Genomic DNA, 22,087 nt, shown 5'->3' with positions numbered 1-22,087 from the left:
TAAAACTACCCAAACGTCCCCTATTAAAAAGACTAAAAAAAAGTTTTGTATCGTTTTTACACCCTTCATAATAACATTCTTATAATTATTGTGCAATGCGGAAGCCGTTGTCCAATGTTGATATTTTGTTCAAATCAGAATTTATTACATATTTCAAACCAAAACAAACAGATATATGAAGTAAGCGCAGTTTGATTCGAAGAGTTTTGCATATACAACAGGAAAGTCCTTGATACAGGGATGAATATGCTTAATACAAAAATAAACCAAGGTGGATTAAATGAAAGATAAGTTCAATGGGAAAAAAAAGACTGAACAGAGATAGAAAAGAAGAAAGGCATAGAAGAAGGGTAAAAAGACAAGAGTAAAGGAAAGTCCCGCAGTTGCATTCCGCTCCTCTAGGCACTTCTAAGCCCCTCTAATAAATGCGTCAGGGTTCACTTTGTGGTCTGAAGTCCAAATTCCGGATAGTCTCTGAATAAAACCCAAGGGGTCTAGATATCAAAACCTTTTCCGAGCGATCAGTTTCTTGACCTATCAGCTCTTCCATCCTGGAAAGTTCATAATGTTCCGCCACAAACTCCATCTTAGAGGGGGATTTCTCCTGTTTACACAATCTAGGAATCAAATTTCTAGCAGCTGCTAAGACGTGTTTGAGAAAATTCTTCTTATATTTAGAAATAGAAAATTTACTCAGACAGGAGAGCAAGTTCAGGTGAAGGCCGAACCCTAGATGTGGAGATCATGTTAAAGAGATTGAACACACCCTCCCAAAAGCACCTAATAAGTGGACAGTACCAGCAAATATATATGAACCTTTTACCTCGCAAACATCTCCAGCAGGTTTCAGGGGTTCCAAGGAACATCGTCTCAATGGTCGTCGGAAATCTGTACTATCTGGCTAGAATTTCGTAGCTCCTCTCCTGCGTTAGTGTGCACATTGATGAACGTTGCGTAAAGTGTAAGATCTTAGCACACTCTTCTTCAGTAAAGGATTTGCCCAGATCCTCTTCCCACTTAGAGAAAAAAGTGGGCAATATTGATATTTTAGTTGGTGCTGGCAATGTGACACCATGTCAAAAGCATTTCAATACTAGGCATATGAGGCTCCATACAAAGATTTAAAGGGACACTGTCAGCAGGTTTTTGGTATTTAAACTGAAGACCGCATGCTCCAAGGGTTCAAACAGAGAATTCAGCCAGGTGTCTCTTATAGCAGTGTGTTTTTGTTTACCTCCAATATTAAAGTTTCGTAGTTTTAACATTAGTTAGACCCAGCAGCACTGTGAGCTCCACTCCCCTCTGTAATTAGCAGCTTCTGTCTATGGAAATGTACATAAAAACCATGGTGTGGGTAGAGGCAGCTGTATGGGTCCTCCTAGATGCAAAATCTAAAATCTTTAATTGTTAGGACAGCTATATCCAGTAACCTCAGTGTTATTGTTGGATTCAGAATCCCCTTGCCTACATCATGCTTCTCTCAGATGAGGTAGCAAAAACCTGCTGACAGATTCCCTCTAAAGGAACGTCTCCGGTTACCTACTCACACCACTACAACCTAATCTACTGGAGCAGGAGGTCTTGGCACTTGTTTATCTCCATCTCCTCTTTCCAAGATCCTTGGGTTAAAAAGGGCTTTCTCCTACTTATATTATTGTCAATGAACCAAAAGTGGAGTTATTTTTTTAAAAAATACAATATATATCTATACTCCTCCCGAATTGCCAGAGCTCCCCAGTACCATCACTTGTACCTAATATTGATTCCTAAAGATGTTCAGAGCATAACGGCATAATGCATTCACTTTTTAATGAATAATTAAGCTGCTAGGTAGGTAATGGTAGGGCTGTATGTATGATTTTATAACTGATAAGATCTACGGCACAATACCTTTCCCTTGTGCCTATGAAAGCTAATGGAAATATTTGCTGCAATGCAATCTGACTTTAAGGCAGGATTTAATTCCTTTATTGTCATCTGATATACTGTACATGACGTATAAGGGTTACAAAATTGATGAAAAATATAATTGTAAAATAACTGGCTTATTTCTTCATAATTACCATATGAATGCATCAATTTTTACTGAAACCTCTCCAAGCTGTGTGATTCATTAGCTGCATGTATTTAAGAAAACACCATGTTGAATATGTACAGTGTGTAGAGGTTTAATTATTGCTTTGTGATTCCAATAAGCTGATTCCATAAACCTTCTGACCGGATTCTCTTTTTTGCCGTGTAGGTCTTGGTGACAAACGTTTCATATGCAGATTTAATCCTCATTTTGGGGAAACCCTCTGCTTTGCCAGCGCCTGGCATGTGCAGATCTGAACAGCTGCTGTGCAATTGTTCTGACGAACACGGTGCCAACTTTTTCAGTTCTTTTTCTAAACCACAATGAACTGTGATTAATAGGCATTATGTGAAACCAATATGAATAATGGGCAGGAAATGGGTACTGATCAAGTGACTATTGCAGTTAAAGGGATTTCTAGTAGCGATGAGCTAATGTCATCTGCAATAACCGCCCCGCCGCATAATTACCTCATTCATGGACCTCTGCTCAAGGCAGCATCTCCTGTCTGCCCAGTCTACTGCTCAACTAGTGCTGAGCACAGAGCAGGTGCCAGAGGGAAAGTGCAGCACATAGCATATGTGTGACGCCCCTGGGGCTTCAGTCACCACAGAGGTACTGCACCTCACCCAGAGGTGTGGTATTCCATCCTGGGTACAGAGGAGGTCATCCACCAGTATGCACACAAAACACAACACCTGAATTAGCAGTTCTCCACCGGGTCAGGGTTAGGGCTTGGTTCCATTAATGCTATGTATAGCCACCACTGGTGATGGTTCCTCCCTCCCCCTAATCCGACAGGGCCTGGGGGTGGAGTCTAGTGAGTTGGGGAGACTGTAGTGTCAGGCAGTTAGGAGCAGTGGAGGAGCGAAGACCTGTGGTCTGGAGCTGGTGCAGCTCGGCCCGGGCACAAGGCAGAAGGGGTCCTAGGGACCACGGGAAGTGCACCATACTCCCGTGGCCTCGTTCCACATACAACCTTGGAGTGGAAGGACTTGGCTGCAGATTGGGGACTGGTCCCTAGACTAGAGGAGACGAATCAACGTGTTCCGCTAATAAAACCAGAGGCTGGGGACCATTTAGTACCATAGCCAAACCCGCACACGAATCCGCTGGAAGGTGACCACAGGGCCGAGGGATAGACCTTCAAGCCACTCGACAGAGCCCACTGACACTGGCTCAGGGCGCTGTGTGCGTAGGCGCAGGGCAGGTGGGAGAGAAGTCAGTGCAGGAAGACAACCATGAAAGGTACATAAAGGTGCATTGGACGTGACCTCTGAACTACCCAGGATCGGCTGGAGTCCTCACAGTGGAACCCAGCACTCCAAAGGCAGTCACTGACTAGTCGTGTTACCTTGGAACCTGCTACAGTGAGTAAAAACTTTGATACTGCATCCCTGTGTCGCTCTGTTATTCCCCTGCGCCTCTGATCCTGTACCTCCACCATCACCTACTACTACTACCCCCATCCGCCTTTGGGCCCAGCTCTGCCTGTGGAGAGCTGCACCATCTAAGCTGCGTCACCATCTGCCCCAGAGGTCCCTAACTTGCCGCATACCACAGGTGGCGTCAAAAATAACTGTCATCATCCCCTTCATATTTAAACGACGATTCCATTATCATCGTTGGATAATGGAATTGGATAATTAATTTTTATTAATAAAAATTAAAAAAAACGCGGCACCTTTCCTTTAAGAATTAGAGAGCTAGACACTAAGTTCAGGCAGATCAGATCCTTTGGAGAACAGAATACGGAACCACGAGTGGAAAATATGACTCTTACGTACTGTGCTGCTAAGCTGGGTTGTAGTGAAGCAAATGAGACAAATGGAGGCAGGAACAAGTGAATGTGAAGAAGTAAAATAACTGTGGAGATGCTCTGTGTCCAAGATGAAACGTACAAGAAGTTGTGTACCTACGATCTATTGTACATACAGTATATCACAGAAGTGAGTGCAGCTCTCACATTCTTTGTAAATATTTTATAACTTTCCATGGGACAACACTGAAGATTTGACACTTAGCCGCACACTGACTACTTTACATTGTGCAAATGTTCACACAGGGCATCTTTTATTGCATTTTTGGTGCGTTTTTGAGGTCCCAAAGATGCACCGAAATGTATGCATTTCCTTCCCCCAGCAAAGTCTGAGATTTCTATTTTGCTGTCCACACTGGGCATCTTTGTTGGCTGCATCTTGGCTGCGTTTTTGAAGATGCAGCATGTCAATTCTTTTTGTGTTTTCCCAGCGTTTTTGAGCCCTTCTAGTCAATAGATTTGACTTAAAAAAAAAAAAAAAAAGCGGCAAAAACGTATGCGTTTTTTAATGCGTTTTACCGTGGGGTGTGTGTTTGTGCGTTTTTTTGGGGCCAAAAACGTTGCATCTTTGTGGTTAGAAAAAATGCACTGTGTGAACATAGCCTACAGCTTGTAAAATTAATGTGTCCTCGAAATAACTCAACACACAGCCATTAACCCCTTCACAACATTTAACGTAAAATTACATCCTGGTCGGGAAGGGGTTACTGCAAAATGACATAAATTCGCATCATAGCGATCATGCCTGTACAGGTGCAGTACCCACACAATCACCGTTGGGAGATCGGCGTAACTTATAGCAGAGCTCCAGATGTCACAGCCAGAAGGTTTTGTTTGCACTGCCTCTGGCTTTTTAACCCTTTAAATGCTGCTATCAATAGCAATCACAACATTTGGGGGTTGCATCGTGATCACGGGGGGGCCTGATCATTGCCATGGCAACTTGAGGTCATCATGTGACTTCAGAGTCAGCCAGCTACAGCAAGCCTGTTAGAACATGCCAGGAGCATGGTCTATAAGGCTTCTGTCAGTGCATAACTCACAGTGACAATGACCTGAAGCATACTGCTAAACTGGTTACAAAGTGGCTTAAAGATAACAAAGTCAATGTTTTGGAGCGGCCATCAAAAAGCCCTGATTTCAATCATATTGAAAATTTAAGGGCAAAGTTGAAAAGATCGGTGTGAGCAAGGCGACCTACAAACATGTCTCAGTTACACCAGTTCTGTCAGGACGAATGGGCCCAAATTCCTACCAACTATTATGAGACGTTTGTGGGTGCATAAAAGGGAAATCTAGGGCTTAAATAGGATGAAACTTACTTTGCAAGGGCTGTAAAAGTTGTGAAGTTTGTTCCTATGTGACCCACCCGTTTATAAATAGTTTGTTTTTTTTGAGAGGGGCCCAATAAGAACTACTGCTATGGAGCCCCATGTTTTCTATGTACGCCCCTACTTTGCACTGTACATCAAAAGTAGTTCCCAATTACATGAAGAATATTAGCGCACTCAGGAAAAGTTAGAAAAAACAATGTGGTCCATTTTTTTCTTATTAGCCCTTATGAAAATTAAAAACTTGGCCTAAAACAACAGGCCCGTCGGCAGTCCGATGTTTCACACGCACCCATAGACTTGTATACTGAAAATACTAAGCATATTCCTAACATGAATGTTGGCATTTTCATGAAGCGGAGGTGAGCAGAAACATTAGTAATATACAGTTATTTAGTAAAAAAATATTTTTGTCTAATGGAAAACAACATGGCGTTAGAAAAAAACTTGCAGATCTTCTGCCCTGCCTCATTGAAGAACTTTGGTCAAAGTGCAATGTGGCAATTATTTGATTGCTAATATCTCCGCCACAGAGAATCAGAACAAATAATAAAACAGGTGTTTTTCTGTTCTGCAGCCACTATTAGGCTATGTGCCCACGTAGCGTTCTGTCCGTGCAGAAATTTCTGCAGCGATTTGAACAGCACATGTGTGCTTCAAATCGCTGCAGAAACAGTCCGTAATGAAAAGCCGATTTCATGCGCTCTGGATGCTGCCTCTCCCATAGACAGAGCGGGGGCTGCATGCAGAGCACACGAAAGAAGTGACATGTCACTTCTTAGAACGCAGCGCTTCGGCAGTAGCCAAGCGCTGTGTTCTAATACGCCACGTGGGCATTGATTAGGCACAATCTTCATAGATTGTGCTGGGGACGCAGGACGCATACAGTTACGCTGCGGTGCAGAACGCAGCGTAACTGCATGAAAGTACGCTATGTGGGCACAGACCCTAACGTGTGTCCAGTTCAACATGAATTCTTTGGTGAAAGGTCTCTTTAATAATGATACTGACCCAGGAAATGGAGAGATTGATACTGTGGCAGAGTCTTACATAATAGGACTGACATAGTGGTGGAAAGACTGCTAATGTTGTGGATGAAATATGAAAGCTATTAAGGTTTGGGGAGGTGGGTGCCGTATTGCAGTGGCTGTAAGACCCCAGTGGAAAAAGTATGGGAACCCTGGCCAGAGTTGTTAAATTATCTGGTGGAAGTTATTAGTACCTGAAAACTCATTCATTACATGCAAAATACCAAACTCGCAATTAGTCTTCAAGTAATTTTCCTCACTTGCTTGAATGTACATCATGTGACCACTAAGGCTATGATTGCCTACAGCAGTCGGGAAACAGCTGAAAGGTACAAAATTTGTATTAAATACAATTGCGATTTTTAGCCCAAAATACATGCGTTAAATAAAAAAACAACTCCCCAAAGTTGTATGTGCCACCCCCACGCCAGCAGCCGTGCTGCCCGCATCCGGATCCGTGGTGTGGCTCGAGGGATCCTCCGGACCCGGGGGTCGTGCGGACACTTCAAATAAAAGGGGACGTATATGTACGGGGATTGCCGTGATCACTTGGTGACGCCACCCACGGTGTGTGGTGAGATGCAGCACCACCGCTGCTGCTGGGGAGCACCTGGGGGCAATGGGATAGCAGCTGGATGTTAACCCCTCTGTGGGTAGGGATGGATGCCCCGGTGCCCAGTGTCTCTGTGCTGAGGATGGTAGTTGCAGGGGCCGGCGCGCCCGGTCGGACCAGGAGATGCTGGTGTACTCACAGTCAAATGAATCACACAAGTCCAACGGTAAACCAAAGTGCCAGTGGCCGGCCGCCGCGGCCGGATGTATTCTGGTCCCTCACCCGGAGGGATGGTCTGTGTCACTTTCCTCTGCACTATTTTTTAGTTCTCCTTGGACTTCTCGGTATGGAACAGGGGAGTCCGCTCCCAGAACTACTGGTGGGAGCCTTGACCGCAGAAGCTGACTCATGGGATCTAAAGGGGCCCTGGCGGATGCTCTATCCCCCGCAGTGGGCTGCTAGTCTGCTCTTTTGGGACTTTGGGTGGGACAGGACCTGTAATCCTGTCCTCAACTGGTGAATTAACAAAGCCGGTGGTTCCGGTCTCTGCTTCAGGGTCCAGGTACCCCCTCTGTGCACGGTTTCCAGGTCGGTTCTCCGGTGTCGGTACTGGCGTAATCCTACCCTGTTCTGGTCCACCTCGGATCTCCGGCAGCTGTCTTCCCGTCTCCTGACAGACACGGACCACTGTCTGCCACCTAGCGAATACGCTGGGGCTCCAACCCCAACACCAGCTACTTCAAACTTTGCTCCACATAACTCCACTTCAACTGTCACTCCTTTCCCGCCTCAGGTTCTCTAGACCCCTAGGTGGGCATTTTCCTTTCGCCTGGTCCCGCCCACTGGTGTGCCTCTCCTACCCTGGGGGGGTTGACTAGGGTTTTGTCGGCTCGGTGTAACCCTGTGAGGGATGGTGTTGTGTGGGGGCCTATTTTGTGTGTGACCACCTGGCGGCGCCAGGGCATCACATGTACATATAGGGATCTTGAGAAAAAGTATTTCTAAAGATCTCATATGATATGCTAATGAGGTCAGGGACTAGTCACAAGAATGTTACTTCCCCTGGCTAGTTGGCCCCTTTAGCATGTAAGCACACCCCTGTGGGTGTGCTAACATGCTAATGAATGTGCAGCGTCAGAGGATGGTCGATCTCACCTCTGCTGCCATCACGTTCAAGTCCTGGATTTCGGCTCAGGGCGCATGACCCCGGACTATGAAGCCGGGTATATGAGTCCTGGCTTCAAACCCATGTAGTGCACATGACCAAAAGTCCGGGGTCATGCGCACTGAGCTGAAATCCAGGAATTGGATGTGATGGCAGCAGAGAGGTGAGCACAGCCATGCCTCTGACGCTGCAAATTCATTAGCAAGTTAGCACACCCACATGGACGTACTAACATACTAAAGGGACCGACTAGCCAGGGGAAGTAATGTCCTTGCGTCTACTCGCTGGCCTCATTAGCATATCATATGTGATCTTTAGAAATACTTTTTCTAAAGATCTCTTTATCTATTCTACTATATGCTGGGACTGCTAAGCAAGGATTAGCAATGTGCACCCAGAACCGCTCGTTGTTCTGGGTGCATATTGCACCTGACAGGTTCCCTTTAAAAGATATGTACAACTTTGGGGAGTTGGCCTCATTAGCATATGATAAAAGATCTGTAGAAATACTTTTTCTAAAGATCTCTTTATCTATGTTAATAGATGCAGGGACAGTTAGGCAGGGATTAGCAATATGCACCCAGAACTGCTCGTGGTTCTGGGTGCATAATGCACCTGACAGGTTCACTTTAAGCAACAATCTTCAAATCTCAGACAACCCCTTTAAGCATTATAAAGACATGAAACAGAATTTCAGTGCCTCTAAATGTATCTGCTTTTTTACTTTTGTTAATTGTTTGACCTTTCGGCCTACCAAAAAGTGTCCAAGATCATCGAATCCTAGAATGGTAAAGTAGAGTTAGATCCTCTTCGATAACCTTGGCTATAGGTAGCATTACAGAAATGGATCATGTAATTAAAAGATTTATCATTACCCACCATGAAGCATAAGTCTACTAATATTCAGAAGGTTCCTCGCTGTCACAGTGTTATTATAGTAAGCGTTTAAGAATTAAGAAGTGGGTGTGGGAGAGACGAAGAGAGAGCTATGGCTGGAGGGAGTAGGTAGACATACAATGCTGGACACACATTTCCCCCAGTCACATGCAAATGTATAAGCTCATCAAGTACACAGCACTGATTGTGCAATGGCAGCTGGGAAGCAGCTGGTGATCAGATAAGAGAACTGTTTCAGCAGGAATAAATAATAAAGATAAACTTATAATGTAGATATGCAGATGAGATTGGAGATTTAGTTTACATTTATTAGAGCTGGTTTACTTCGGCCAATATCGAGAGCAAATGTTACTAAAAACGTATGTTTCCTGATTGCCTAAAAAACTTTGGATAATTTCCCCTAAAGCAATTAAAAACTCAAGCTATTGCAAAATGTGACCTTTATTAAGTGATTTAAAATAGTAAGGGATATCAACTAATACCCTTAAAGGTACATTCACACAACCATCCCATTTTTGCGGTCCACAAAAACGGTCCTGTTTTTTTACAGATGTATTATTGTGACATCCGTGTGCCTTCCGTTTTTTTTGGGGATCGCAAAAAAAAACAAAAAACGGAAGAAGGGTTACATACGGTGAAAAGCTAGAAAGATAGATGATAGATAGCTAAGAAAGACATATATAATGTCCCACTCCCCTGCATTTTGTAATTTTGCACCCTTTAGTGCCTTTCATATGGCACTAAAGGGTGTTTAGCTTTGTACTTAGCTAAAAAATATATAAATAATTTAAAAAAACGATGTGAGGTCCCCCCCTATTTTTTGTAGCCAGCTAAGGTGAAGCAGAGAACGGCAGCCTGCAGACCACAGCTGGCAGCTTCACCTTGGCTGGTGGTTGCTTCTATTTAAGCTCCCTTTGTATAGTTTTATGCATTCTTTTGTAAAAAAAAAAAGTATTTTGTTGTTGTTTATTTGTTGTGCATGCATATTGACCTCCCAACAATCTTCAGGAAAATGGCGCTGGTAGGGACGCATGCGCACACTGAACTCCCAGAGGGCTTCAGTAAAATGGCAACAGTGACAGCGTATGCATAAATTGAGATCACAGCTCATCGAGCCAAGATCTCAATCTGTGCATGAACCGCTACTGGTGCCATTTTCCTGAAGCTCACTGGGAGGACAGTGTGTGCAGATGCCGAAGCGAAATTTAAAACAATAGGAAGATACAAACACCAGAGACAGCGGAGGGACCAGGGCAGAACCAAAAACCCTGTCCCAACCTACAGTCCTGGGCCGATGCCCAAATAGCTTAGGAAACCCAAACTTCAAATGTAAATTAAACAACCAGGCTGTAGGTTTGTATCCTGAAGGTACCTATTAAATCTTTATAACAGCGCAATAATGCCCAAACCTTTATTTTAACAAGCATGAATCTGATGACAGGTTCTCTTTCACAAGCCTCTCATTCTTGGCCGGCACACAAAAATAAAAGACTGGGGCAACTAACTGATTTTTTTCCTGTTGAAATGGAAGCCTGACAATGTCCCTGTCTGGTTGTGGTCTTTAATAGTGGTGAGTGAGCACTACCATGCTCTGGTCCCGTAATAAGCAGTTGGATGCTCGGAAGGGCTTGACTGGTGTATCAAGTAAAATGGAAGTTAAAGGGGAACTCAAGCATTTTTCCGGAAGATCTTATAGAAAAATGTTCGAGTTCCCCATTGACTTCCATTACTCGATACACGAGTAGAGCCCGTTCGAGCGTCCAACTGTTCATTACGAGTACCGATCACCCCCGGGCATGTTAGCCTTTATCCTCTGCCAGTGATGCTATTGTAAAGAGGAGACAATAGGGTAAATTAATTGGCAGAAAATTACCTGACATGAACTAGATTATTAATAGTAGCAGGTAATTGATTACACTGTAGGCTGGCACTGAACAGTTCCCGTTACTAGTAAACCCCACTAATTCCTAAAATATCTTTGGTCTGCTTGATTCATGTAATTGAGCCTTGGGTTTTCACATGCCAATCCCCTACCACGTCACTCATGGGACCACTTTGTTGGGTTGGCAGCGCTTCAAGAGGAGGTTTATTTTTACACGATCCCTCTGATGGTAGTCAGACTTATTTACATTTCTTTTTGCTTGCAGCGTTCTTTTGACTAGTGATGTGTGTGGGAATATTGCTTGCAGCCATTACTCTGAGATGTATTCCTGCAGTGTTGTCATGTACTAGCACAGAGGGATTGGTGGCTGCTTGCGTGTGTAAGAATTACAGTACATGTCCATGTCATCTATGCACAGCAAGCTATGACTTGTGATTTATGGGATTTAGGCTGCATTTATACATCCATGTGAAATGTCCGTGAGCTGCCCTAATTTTATTGGATAGGTCTCAGAACCGCTGAGTAGAATGGATGTATTATGACATTCATTGAAGTCACGGATTAGGAAGTAAATCTGTGAAACCTAATGAGTCTGTGTACGATCCCCCAAAAATTCAGGTAGCACGCAGATATTTTACACAGAAGTGTGACTGCAGAATTAAAAAGATTCAGTAAACACGTCCATTGCAGGAAATCTGTCCTATTATTATTTATTGAAAGGTTGTAGAAATTAGTTACCTAATATATAAAGCCGAGTGTATGTGTAGCACCCCACGGGACTGGTGTTTTAACCTACTCGTTGACAGGCCGGGGGTGAAGATCCTTTGTGTCATCACGGGGTGACCTGGCTCTGTTCTGTTGCCCCGAGGTGTACAAAAAGGAGGGTGGTAGGAAGGATGGAGGTGGTTTTTGGAGGTTAGGAAAGTCTTTTTAAGATCGTGACGCCACATGTGGTACGCAGCCAGGGATGGGGGCAGCCGCTGCGGGTGCTGCTCTCTGGGGCTGATGGTGAAGGTCGCAGCCAGAATGGTGTCGCTCTCCACAGGCAGAGCGGGATTACCCCGGGGAGGATTACGGAGTAAGGACGGGGGTGGTGGTAGTCGCCATTGGCGCCGCAGCGCTGGGAGACGGCGCCGGTAAAGGAGAGGCAGAGACAGGGGATGCGGTTCCAGATCTTTTACTTACAAGTAGTTCAGGTGCTGCCCCAGAGTACCGATCTCTGCCTCTATGGGCACCAGCCGATCCCGGACAGTTGGCGTTCACCGCCGGTACCCGTGAAAGTATTTTAGTGAAGTGTCCCTCGGTGGTTATCCGGAACCCGGGCCGAGCCTCCTGCTCCAACCAATGGGTCCATGAACAGAGAGAAACACTAACTCCTGTTTTCAGTGCTAGATATTATCCCAAGCTGTGCCCGGGAAGGTTCTGCCTAAAGTGTATTGGTTGTGCCTACTTCTACCCCATGTGGTGCCCACCCCCGGTGGTTGTCCTAGCGACCGTGAAAGTTTCATGCTTCCTGATGGCTAACTACCCTGTCTGCCCAAGTCCAACCCCCTGTGGGAAGGCACCTTACTGTTGTAAGTGTGTGTTTTGTGAAGGAACCAGCAGTTAACCCCCTCCTAACCCGGGATGGATATTACTCCTGAAATGAGGCACGATACCCTGTGGCACCTGAGGCCCAGGGGCACCACATATGTGTGTGTCTGTATGTATGTGTGTGTGTATATATATATATATATATATATATATATATATGTATGTATGTATGTATGTATGAATGTATGTATGTATGTGTGTATGTATGTATATATGTATGTGTGTGTGTCCGCTAAAGGAATCTGCACCGTTGCATTTGTGGCTCCCCTATGGCTTCAGTCTCCACAGAGGTACTGCACCTCAACCAGAGGTGTAGTATCCCATTCCCAGGTAAGGAGGGGGGGTCACAATACCAGTATACACACAACACAGACACTCTCATTTAGCAACACTCCACTGGACCGTGGTTAGGGCAAGTTGCACCTTTGATATCGCCATAGGAACGTGTAGCGCCCTGGACTAGCCAAGTCGTCACAGGTACTACAACATGCACCCCCACCCCGATATAGGCACATCAGCCAGACACAAAATCCTTGTTGCCTCCCTCCAGGGGCTGATGTCCACACCAGGTGGGGTGGAGCCAGGCGGTGGGCCCCACCCACTGAGGAGTTTGTAACGGAGCAGGGGGCGCCTCAGGGGGTGTAGTCGGGTCCCCTCGCCTTGTGGGCCGCAGGCTGAACCCCGGCCCGGCCGTTACTTGCAAAACAGGTGTGTTGTTGGGGCAGAGTGTGGATGCATGGGGCCCATTCATGACAGCGTTCTTTCTCAGCTCTCCAGCTCCTTTTTCACTTTCAGGAAAGAGACAATTGCAGGCAGCGGATAAACCAAACACCGATTTATTAAACAAAGCTTCCATCTTTTTGTTTGCAGCAGGTTTACTTTAGTACGTTACAAGTTACAGGTCCTTTTCTACAAAAACGGTTTCCTTTTTCTCTACGGGCACTTTCCTTTGCCTGCAGGGGACATACGTTAACCCCCTAGTAGCTGCGCTCTAACCTGGATTTACTGTAGGGCAGATCCAGCACACACTACCGGCTCTGGATAAGTTCTCACCTCTCCACTTCTTTGTCAGGGCACTAACCTTCGCCTGCAGGGGCAACTTGTTATCCCCCTGATAGCTGCACTCCACTCTAGTACACACCACCGGCTCCGGACTAGTCCCAACTCTTCCACCGTTTCTCATGGGTTTCCTCTGCTTTCTAGCCAAGAGTACTCACTCAGGCTGACTGCCTCGTCTCACTCCCACACTCTGCCCCGTCACCTCAGACCGAGCTTGCTTGCCTCTCACATCTCACTGCACACTGGACTCTGCATTCAGAACCCTTCCTTACCCACCTAGGCTGCCCTGCCCCTTCCTTCCCTGCCACTGTTACCAGGGGAACCACTGCTCTACACTGGCACCTAGTGGGGAAACAGTTTATGACAGGTAACATTTTACCATCAACATTTACAATTTGCCACCATACTACTGTGGCGTCTTCATGGGGGGAAAAACCGCTCCTTCACTACCAGGGGTCCGACTACCCCTTACAAGTTCACAGTCCTGGAGGCGGGAAAAGGAAAGCATATCAGTTAGGGAAGTGGAAGAGTGAGGAGTAAAGTGGTAGTAGAGGAGCAAACTGACTGTGTCCGGGTACGTGGCCCAGGCACCGAGAGCAAGGTTGGCAGACGGTGGTGGCCGTCTGCAGGAGAGGCAGATCAACGCGGAACCGTAGGACCGGGGACGGGCGGTGGCCCGCCGGTACCGAACCGGGGAGCGAAGTGAAGCCAGCACAAACCGGCAGGGCCTGCGGACCCCGACCAGGATTGGAGTCGCCGTTAAATAGATCAAATCCGTCAGTGACCGGAACCCCAGGGGTTTCCTAACAGCCAAGACCCGATTGAAGGCAACCATCCAACCAGCAAAAGGAAATACAGCTACCGCCACAGCTAGAGTTCCAAGGGCCAGAGCCTGTGGGCAAAAGGGCTCCTCCGGCACATATACATGCTGGGGAGCGGGTTACCGGTGGGAAGCCATCGGGACCGAACATACACAAAGGTGCAGGGAAAGGCAGCCACCACCAACCATCCGGGAGAAACCACAGCAGCCGGCTGCGGGACCCTTCCATCCAGCCGTTTGGTTTACCAGAGACTTTGCATCCATTTGTGGCTGAGTGAGTACTACCGTGCCATCCGGCACCGCGCTGCGTAGTCCAAGCGACCCTGCACCTTGCCAACCCTGCCTCCCCGACACCTCACCGGGCCCCGGGACCACCAACCCCCTACCCACGGAGGGGAGAGAAACATCCCAGCTGCTCCCTACCATCGCTCCCGGGATCCCCGTCAATAGCAGCGGTGGTGGCCAACCTCACCACAACCCGTGGGTGGCGTCACAGACCAAATCCCCAAACCGAACTACCTCCCTTTCACTCACGGGCGAGGAGCGCCGCTCGAGTCCCCGGATCCGGCCCACCGCTCGAGCCACCGAGCAGCAGCAGCACCGGACCCAAGCGTGGTGAGCGCAGCGCCCCGCCGCCCGCGACAAACTTGGTGTCACGAACAGGATCTTACCGTTCTACCGGCTGGTAGAAGTGCGCCTTGTGTCCCGCCGGCGGTGTCTGGCCGAAAAATTTCAGAATCCGCCTCAAAGATTTTTCCGCTCGAGCGTCTTCTCGAGCAGTGGAGGCGCGAAAGCCGAAGCCCCGCCCCTCAAGAGGAGGTGCTGAGAAAAGACCAAGGGGGGACGCGGATGGAGAGATGGCGGCGTCTTCGGGCTGGAGCGCGGGAGCGCCCGCCACCAGAGCGTCTAAGCTCTGGAGGGGCAAAGGAGGAGTAGCCTTTGAAGACTGCGGGCCGGGTGAGCTCCCCGCCGGGACCGCTGCGTGGCTGGAACGGGAGCTGGGCCGGTTCTGCTTGAAGGTGAGGGCCCAGAGCTTGCAGCAGCTGCTGGATTGGAAGGCGGAGGTGCGCAGAATGGTCGCCGTGGTGGGGGCCCGTGAGCAAGGGGCCGCGGCGGCCGTGCCGCGTCCTGATCAGGCCACCCAAGTTCCTGAACCAGCCTTGATTGAGTGGGAGCCGGGGGCCGGTACCGCAGCAGGAGGTCCCGAGAGAGTGCAGCTGATGGAAGAGGAGGTCTCGAGCACGCTGCCCCCGCCACCGTTTCCAATGGCGATCAGTGGTTCTGGACTGCACTGCCTATGGAAGGAGAACCCGATGTACCATCCGGTCCCCGATTGGGCCGACCCCCCGCGGTGGTAGCCGCCCCAAAGGCATCGGTCCCTCCGTTGCACCGTTGTCCCCGTTGGGACCACCAGTACCGTTACCTGTTAAATGACAGTGAATCAACCGAAGTTTTTACCTGATTGGCACTGTGATTGATCCGGCCGTTGCCGGCAAGTAGTCCCCGTAGAAACCCTTTGTACCGTGTCATAAGAAACTGCTTATGGACATGCCTGAGAACTTGCAGGGCACCCACAAACTTGTGGAAATGTAAATATGTTGGGCATGTTTCCGTTGCCGCCTCCGGAGAGGATGATTTGGAGGATGGGCCTGGAGGAAAGAGATGGCCCAGGCCCACCACTACCGGTGGCGATCCTCCGGGGGTCAGGGGTCCCCCATGGACGTGGGGTCCCCTGAAGTGAGAGTCGGGTGTGAGACACCGTACCCGTTCCCGCTCGGGCAGCCTGGATCTGGACTGGGGTCAAGGGGTGCTGCCCACTTCTTAGGGGCAGCATCAGGGCCAGGTTGTTTGGGTGGGAGAGCGGAAGCCGACCGTTATTAATAAAAATGTGTTTGTAACGTTGAAGTACCGTGCCTCCCGTTAAGGGAAGATTTATAAACATGCTTTGTTGAATGTTTAAATGTTATTTATCTTTTGCAGTTGAAAAATAAAACCGGTGATGGACGGGCAGCCCGCGGACGGTCTGCATTTAACCAAAGGGGAATGTGGCGCCCTGGACTAGCCAGGTCGTCACAGGTACTACAACATGCACCCCCACCCCGAGATAGCCATATCAGCCAGACACAAAATCCTTGTTGCCTCCCTCCAGGGGCTGATGTCCACACCAGGTGGGGTGGAGCCAGGCAGTTGGCCCCACCCACTGAGGAGTTCACAGTCCTGGAGGCGGGAAAAGGAAAACAGATCAGTTAGGGAAGTGGAAGAGTGAGGAGTAAAGTGGTAGTAGAGGAGCAAACTGACTGTGTCCGGGTACGTGGCCCGGGCACCGAGAGCAAGGTTGGCAGACGGTGGTGGCCGTCTGCAGGAGAGGCAGATCAACGCGGAACCGTAGGACCGGGGACGGGCGGTGGCCCGCCGGTACCGAACCGGAGAGCAAAGTGAAGCCAGCACAAACCGGCAGGGCCTGCGGACCCCGACCAGGCTTGGAGTCGCCGTTAAATAGGTCAAATCCGTCAGTGACCGGAACCCCAGGGGTTTCCTAACAGCCAAGACCCGATTGAAGGCAACCGTCCAACCAGCAAAAGGAAATACAGCTACCGCCGCAGCTAGAGTTCCAAGGTCCAGAGCCTGTGGGCAAAAGGGCTCCTCCGACACATATACACGCTGGGGAGCGGGTTACCGGTGGGAAGCCATCGGGACCGAACATACACAAAGGTGCAGGGAAAGGCAGCCACCACCAACCGTCCGGGAGAAACCACAGCAGCCGGCTGCGGGACCCGTCCATCCAGCTGTTTGGTTTACCAGAGACTTTGCATCCATTTGTGGCTGAGTGAGTACTACGTGCCATCCTGCACCGCGCTGCGCAGTCCAAGCAACCCTGCACCTTGCCAACCCTGCCTCCCCGACACCTCACCGGGCCCCGGGACCACCAACCCCCTACCCACGGAGGGGAGAGAAACATCCCAGCTGCTCCCTACCATCGCTCCCGGGATCCCCGTCAATAGCAGCGGTGGTGCCCAACCTCACCACAACCCGTGAGTGGCGTCACTGACCAAATCCCCAAACCGAACTACCACCCTTTCACTCACGGGCGAGGAGCGCCGCTCGAGTCCCCGGATCCGGCCCACCGCTCGAGCCACCGAGCAGCAGCAGCGCCGGACCCGAGCGTGGTGAGCGCAGCGCCCCGCCGCCCGCGACAAACGCATAGTCCGAGCCAGGCTGGGAGGTGGAGTCTAGTTAGTGGGAGCAGACTGTAAAGACCTGTGGTCTGGAGCTGCCGAAGCTCGGCCAAATCACACGACAGAAAGGGTCCTAGAGCCCATGGGAAGTGTACCATACTCCCGTGGTCTCGTTCCACAGACGAGATACCGGAGTGGAGGGACTTGGCCGCAGAAGGGGACCGGCCCCTCAACAAGTGGAGAACTTTAAGACTCAGCAAGTTAACCGGAGGCTGAGGTTACTTCAAGTGCCGAAGCCACATCCACACTCATCCAGTGAAAAGGTGACCACGTAGGGCCAAGGGATAGAGCTTCAAGCCACTCGTCAGGGTCCACGGACACCGGCTCGGGGCTCTCTTGTGCAGGCGTGGGACAGGCAGGAGAGGTCAGCGCAGGAAGACGACCAGGAAAGGAACACAGAAGGGTGTACTGGGTTGTGCGTACGAACTATCCTGGATCGAATGGAGCCCATCACAGCACCCCAAGGGCAGCATTTGTCTAGATGTGCTAACCTGGAACTCTTAACTGTGAGTAAAGACCTTGTGACTGCATCCCTGTGTGTCCAGTTATTCCCTGCACCTCCGGCCCCGCACCCCGCCATTATAGACTTCTAGTCCCAACAGCCCTAGGGCCCAACTCTACCTGTGGAGAGCAATTCCAACTCTGCTGCTTCACCACCGACCCCAGGAGAAACTGAACAGCAGCGGCGGCACCTATCTTGCCGCATAACACAGGTGGCTTTGCGACATCTCTCCTGTAAATATTCCCCCCACCATCATCCGCCATTTATTAAAAACAACACCGCCAGGGTCACGGTAACGAGTAAGCCCCAGGCCCCGGTGTGGGTGTGTCACATTTACAATCCCAAATTTACACAACCACCTCATTTCACTCAAGGAACGTCATAGACTATGTTTTGAGAGAAAATTTAACCCCGCGCTTTACAGTTATTCACCAAAAAAACCTGCTTACATTACAGTCAATGGAGCTAGGAGCTACAGGTCATCAATAGGAACACTGATTGATTGCTATAGGCAACGAAGGACATTCTTAGTATAAGAAGCTTATGTGTCAGTTAATATGATTTCACTTGAGAGACGGATAGGGAGAGAAAGAGACAGACAGACAGAGAGAGAAAAAGAGAGGCAGACAGAGACAGACAGACAGAGAGAAGTAGAGAGAAATAGAGAGACAGACAGAGAGAGAGGTAGACAGGGAGAGAGAGAAACAGAGAGACGGATAGAGAGAGACAGAGAGAGAGCAGAACAGAGACTGACAGAGAGAGACGGATTAAGAGAGAAACCGAGGGAGAGCAAGATGAATAGAGAGAGATAGACAGAGACAGACATAGAGCCAGGCAGGGAGAGAGATTGAGAGATTTGCTTTCGCAATACTGATTGTATTTTAGTCCTGCCAATAAAGCCTATTTGATTTGATTTGACATGAAGACAGAGAGAGACAGACAGACAGAGAGAGAAAGCAACAGAGAGACAGAGAGGGAGACAGACAAACATAGAGGGAGACAGACAGACAGAGGGAGACAGACAGAGTAGGAGATAGACACTTAGTTACTATCCCGGGCAACGCCAGGTACTACAGCTAATTTTATATACAATTAAAAGAAGCAAACAGGAGAAAAATAGAGATGTAATAAAACCTGAAGACACCAAACATTTAAAAGATTTTTTCAGGCATTTTACATTTTACATTCTTAAGACGTTTTACACTAGGACAATTGTCAGTACTTACAAAACAAGTCAGTGAGAAGGCTAATAAGATGCCAAGGTGTTTTCCTTGTATTTTAAGCATTTCTGAAGCAACTCACAGAGTTTTCTTCATTGATTAAAGGAGTTATCCACTACTTGGGCAACCCCATTTCCTTCCTAATGTTGAGACCCATTAAAGTAAAAAAGCTTTTACTCCCCTTCTGTGCCAGCATGGAGCTCACATGAGGTTTTCACGTCACACGAGCCCCACGACCAATCACCGCCGGCTTCTGTCCCCCGCCTTTGAACTTATGAGACATCAACAGGAAGTGAGTGACAGCCGCAACTCTCACTTCTTGTTGATTACTCACACTTCTGAAAAGGTGAGAAAGAAGCTGATGGTGATGGGTTCGGGGCTCGAGTGATATCACAACCTGACTTGAGCCATGGAAACACAAGTGATGACACTGCCCACTGGAACTGTTTAATGGGGCCAAACATAGGGAATTAGGAGGAGTTATCCTAGTACTGAACAACAATCTCTAATGGAGCTAAAAAATGACCAGACAATACCAGAATAAAATAAAAATAATGAAAAAAATTGTTTAAAACTCCACGGTGACCCAAAAAAATGCAAAAAGAAATGCCCAAAAGAAGCAAAAAAAAAAAAAAGAAACTGCCTGTTTACAAAACTACAAAGAAAAAAGAGCTTCTTGAAGCATCTCCTGGTTGAGAAAGAAAAAATTTCAAATAGCAAAAAAACACACTGTGAACATACCTTAAAAGGAACCAACCAGCAGGATTTTGCTATATGAAGTTAAGGCAGTGCCATACAAGCACTAGTGTTGAGAATGAGACTTCAATGGGTCTCTTAAGGTCTGACTGCCGTGTTCAAATTATAATGTCATGTGTGCACACAAGACTAAAATAACGGACTACAAGTCAGTTATAACTATCCCCATGACAGACGCCAGAGCTTCTGGCTCTCTTTACTGTTTGAAACTTTTTATAGCTTTAGAGAAGTGAAGGGTGTAGACAAAATACAGTCCAATCAAGTATCACAGGCTGGACTCAGGATGTATAGGAATTTGCATAGTCTCTGCCAGATTAATTGTTCCGAACTTTAGGAATTCCTTTGTTCCTCAACTTCTTTGGGATTTGTCCAGGATGTAGGAGCCATCTTTAAGTTACATGTACTGGTATATTGTATTAAGGAAAATCACTAAATATGCAGCATATATCTAATATATAAAACTGAATGTGTGTGTGTGTGTGTGTGTGTGTGTGTGTGTCCGGGATTGGCATCTGCACCGTCGCAGCTACAGCCACAAAATTTTGCACACTCACACGTCTGGACCCCGAGAGCGTCATAGGCTATGTTTTGAGGGGAAATTTTAACCCCGCGCTTTACAGTCATTTGCCAAAAAACCTGCCTCCATTAAAGCGAATGGAGCTGGGAGCCACAGTGCAGCCAGAACTTCAGAAGAATGCGCAGCCACGCCCTTATATGGAATGTTGGCGTGTCACAATGCAGCCAGGGAAAGAGACAGACACAGGGTTAATAACTGTTGTTAACAAAATAGAATGTATTAACAAAAGTTTATTCTGCACACAAAACCACAAAGCAAATAGATAGAAATGTAATTATTAAAAAGTAAAAACTAACCTAATGGAAGCATTTCACAACATATATTTCAACACCACAGATATTCCACACAGAACTAAATTGGCCAAATAATGTGCTCCATCTGTCTCTTTCCAGGTCTGTCTCTTTCCAGGTCTGTCTCTTCCCCATCTGTCTCTTTCCCTGTCTGTCTCTTTCCCCGTCTGCCTGTCTCTGTCTGTCTCTTTTTTTGTCTGTCTCTATTTCTCTGTTTCTTTCCACATCTGTCTCTTTCTAGGTCTGTCTCTTTCCCCGTCTGTCTCCCTGTCTCTTTGTCTGTGTCTTTTCCTGTCTGTCTCTTTCCCTGTCTGCCTGTCTCTGTCTGTCTCTTTTTTTGTCTGTCTCTATTTCTCTGTCTCTTTCCCCATCTGTCTCTATCAAGGTCTGTGTCTTTCCCCATCTATTTTTGTCTGTCTCTCTGGCTGTCTCCTCCTTCCCTGTCTGCCTTTCTCTGTCCCTGTCTGCATGTCTGTCTGTCTCTTTCCCCATCTGTCTCTTTCCAGGTCTGTGTCTTTCAAGGTCTGTCTCTTTCCAGGTCTGTCTCTGTCTGTCTCTTTCACCGTCTGTCTCTGTCTGTTTCTGTCTGTCTCTTTCACCGTCTGTCTCTGTCTGTCTCTTTCACCATTTGTCTCTGTCTGTCTCTATCTCTTTGTCTATTTCCCTGTCTGTCTCTCTGTCTGTCTCTCTGTCTGTCTCTCTCTGTCTTGCTGTCTATCTCTCTCTGTCTGTCTCTCTCCGTCTCTCCACCGACATCTTATTACATCACATATAAGCTTCTTATACTATTAATGTCTTTTGTTCCTATAGCAACTAATCACAGCTCCTACTAATAACCTGTAGTTCCAGGCTCCATTTACTTTAATATAGGCATGTTTTTGGAGTGTAACTGTAAAGCGCGGGGTTACATTTTCCTGTCAAAACATAGTCTATTACGTTCCCTGGGTCACATGAGGTGTCTGTGCAAAATTTCGTGATTGTAAATGCGACGGTGCGGATACACTTTTCGTTTCACTTTTTCCCCATTATGTAGATAGGGGCAAAATTGATTGGTAAATTGGAATGCGCGGGGTTAAAATTTTGCCTCACAACATAGCCTATGACGCTCTCGGGGTCCAGACATATGAGTGTGCAAAATTTTTTGGCTGTAGCTGCAACGGTGCAGATGCCAATCCTGGACACACACACACACACACACACACACACACACACACACACACACACATTCAGCTTTATATATTAGATATATATATCTAATACATAAAGCTGAATGTGTGTGTATGTG

The 22,087-nt window shown here is 47.6% G+C and overlaps 1 long non-coding RNA gene across 1 annotated transcript in view; it reads right to left on the bottom strand.

Moving 5' to 3' along the window:
* Positions 1 to 296: 296 nt before the first annotated feature.
* LOC142290449 (uncharacterized) overlaps positions 297 to 22,087 on the bottom strand; it is a 45,935-nt gene continuing 24,144 nt past the window's right edge. The window contains exons 2-3 of the long non-coding RNA XR_012750309.1: positions 824 to 1,016; positions 297 to 729 (exon numbers count right to left, since the gene is read on the bottom strand). This is a non-coding gene — a long non-coding RNA (uncharacterized LOC142290449). The remainder of the gene's footprint in view (positions 730 to 823; positions 1,017 to 22,087) is intronic.

Source organism: Anomaloglossus baeobatrachus, chromosome 2 (assembly GCF_048569485.1).
Source record: "Anomaloglossus baeobatrachus isolate aAnoBae1 chromosome 2, aAnoBae1.hap1, whole genome shotgun sequence".
NCBI lineage: Eukaryota > Metazoa > Chordata > Amphibia > Anura > Aromobatidae > Anomaloglossus > Anomaloglossus baeobatrachus.
The sequence above is the reverse complement of the archived record's forward strand: the minus strand, read 5'-3'. Positions and strand labels throughout refer to the sequence as shown.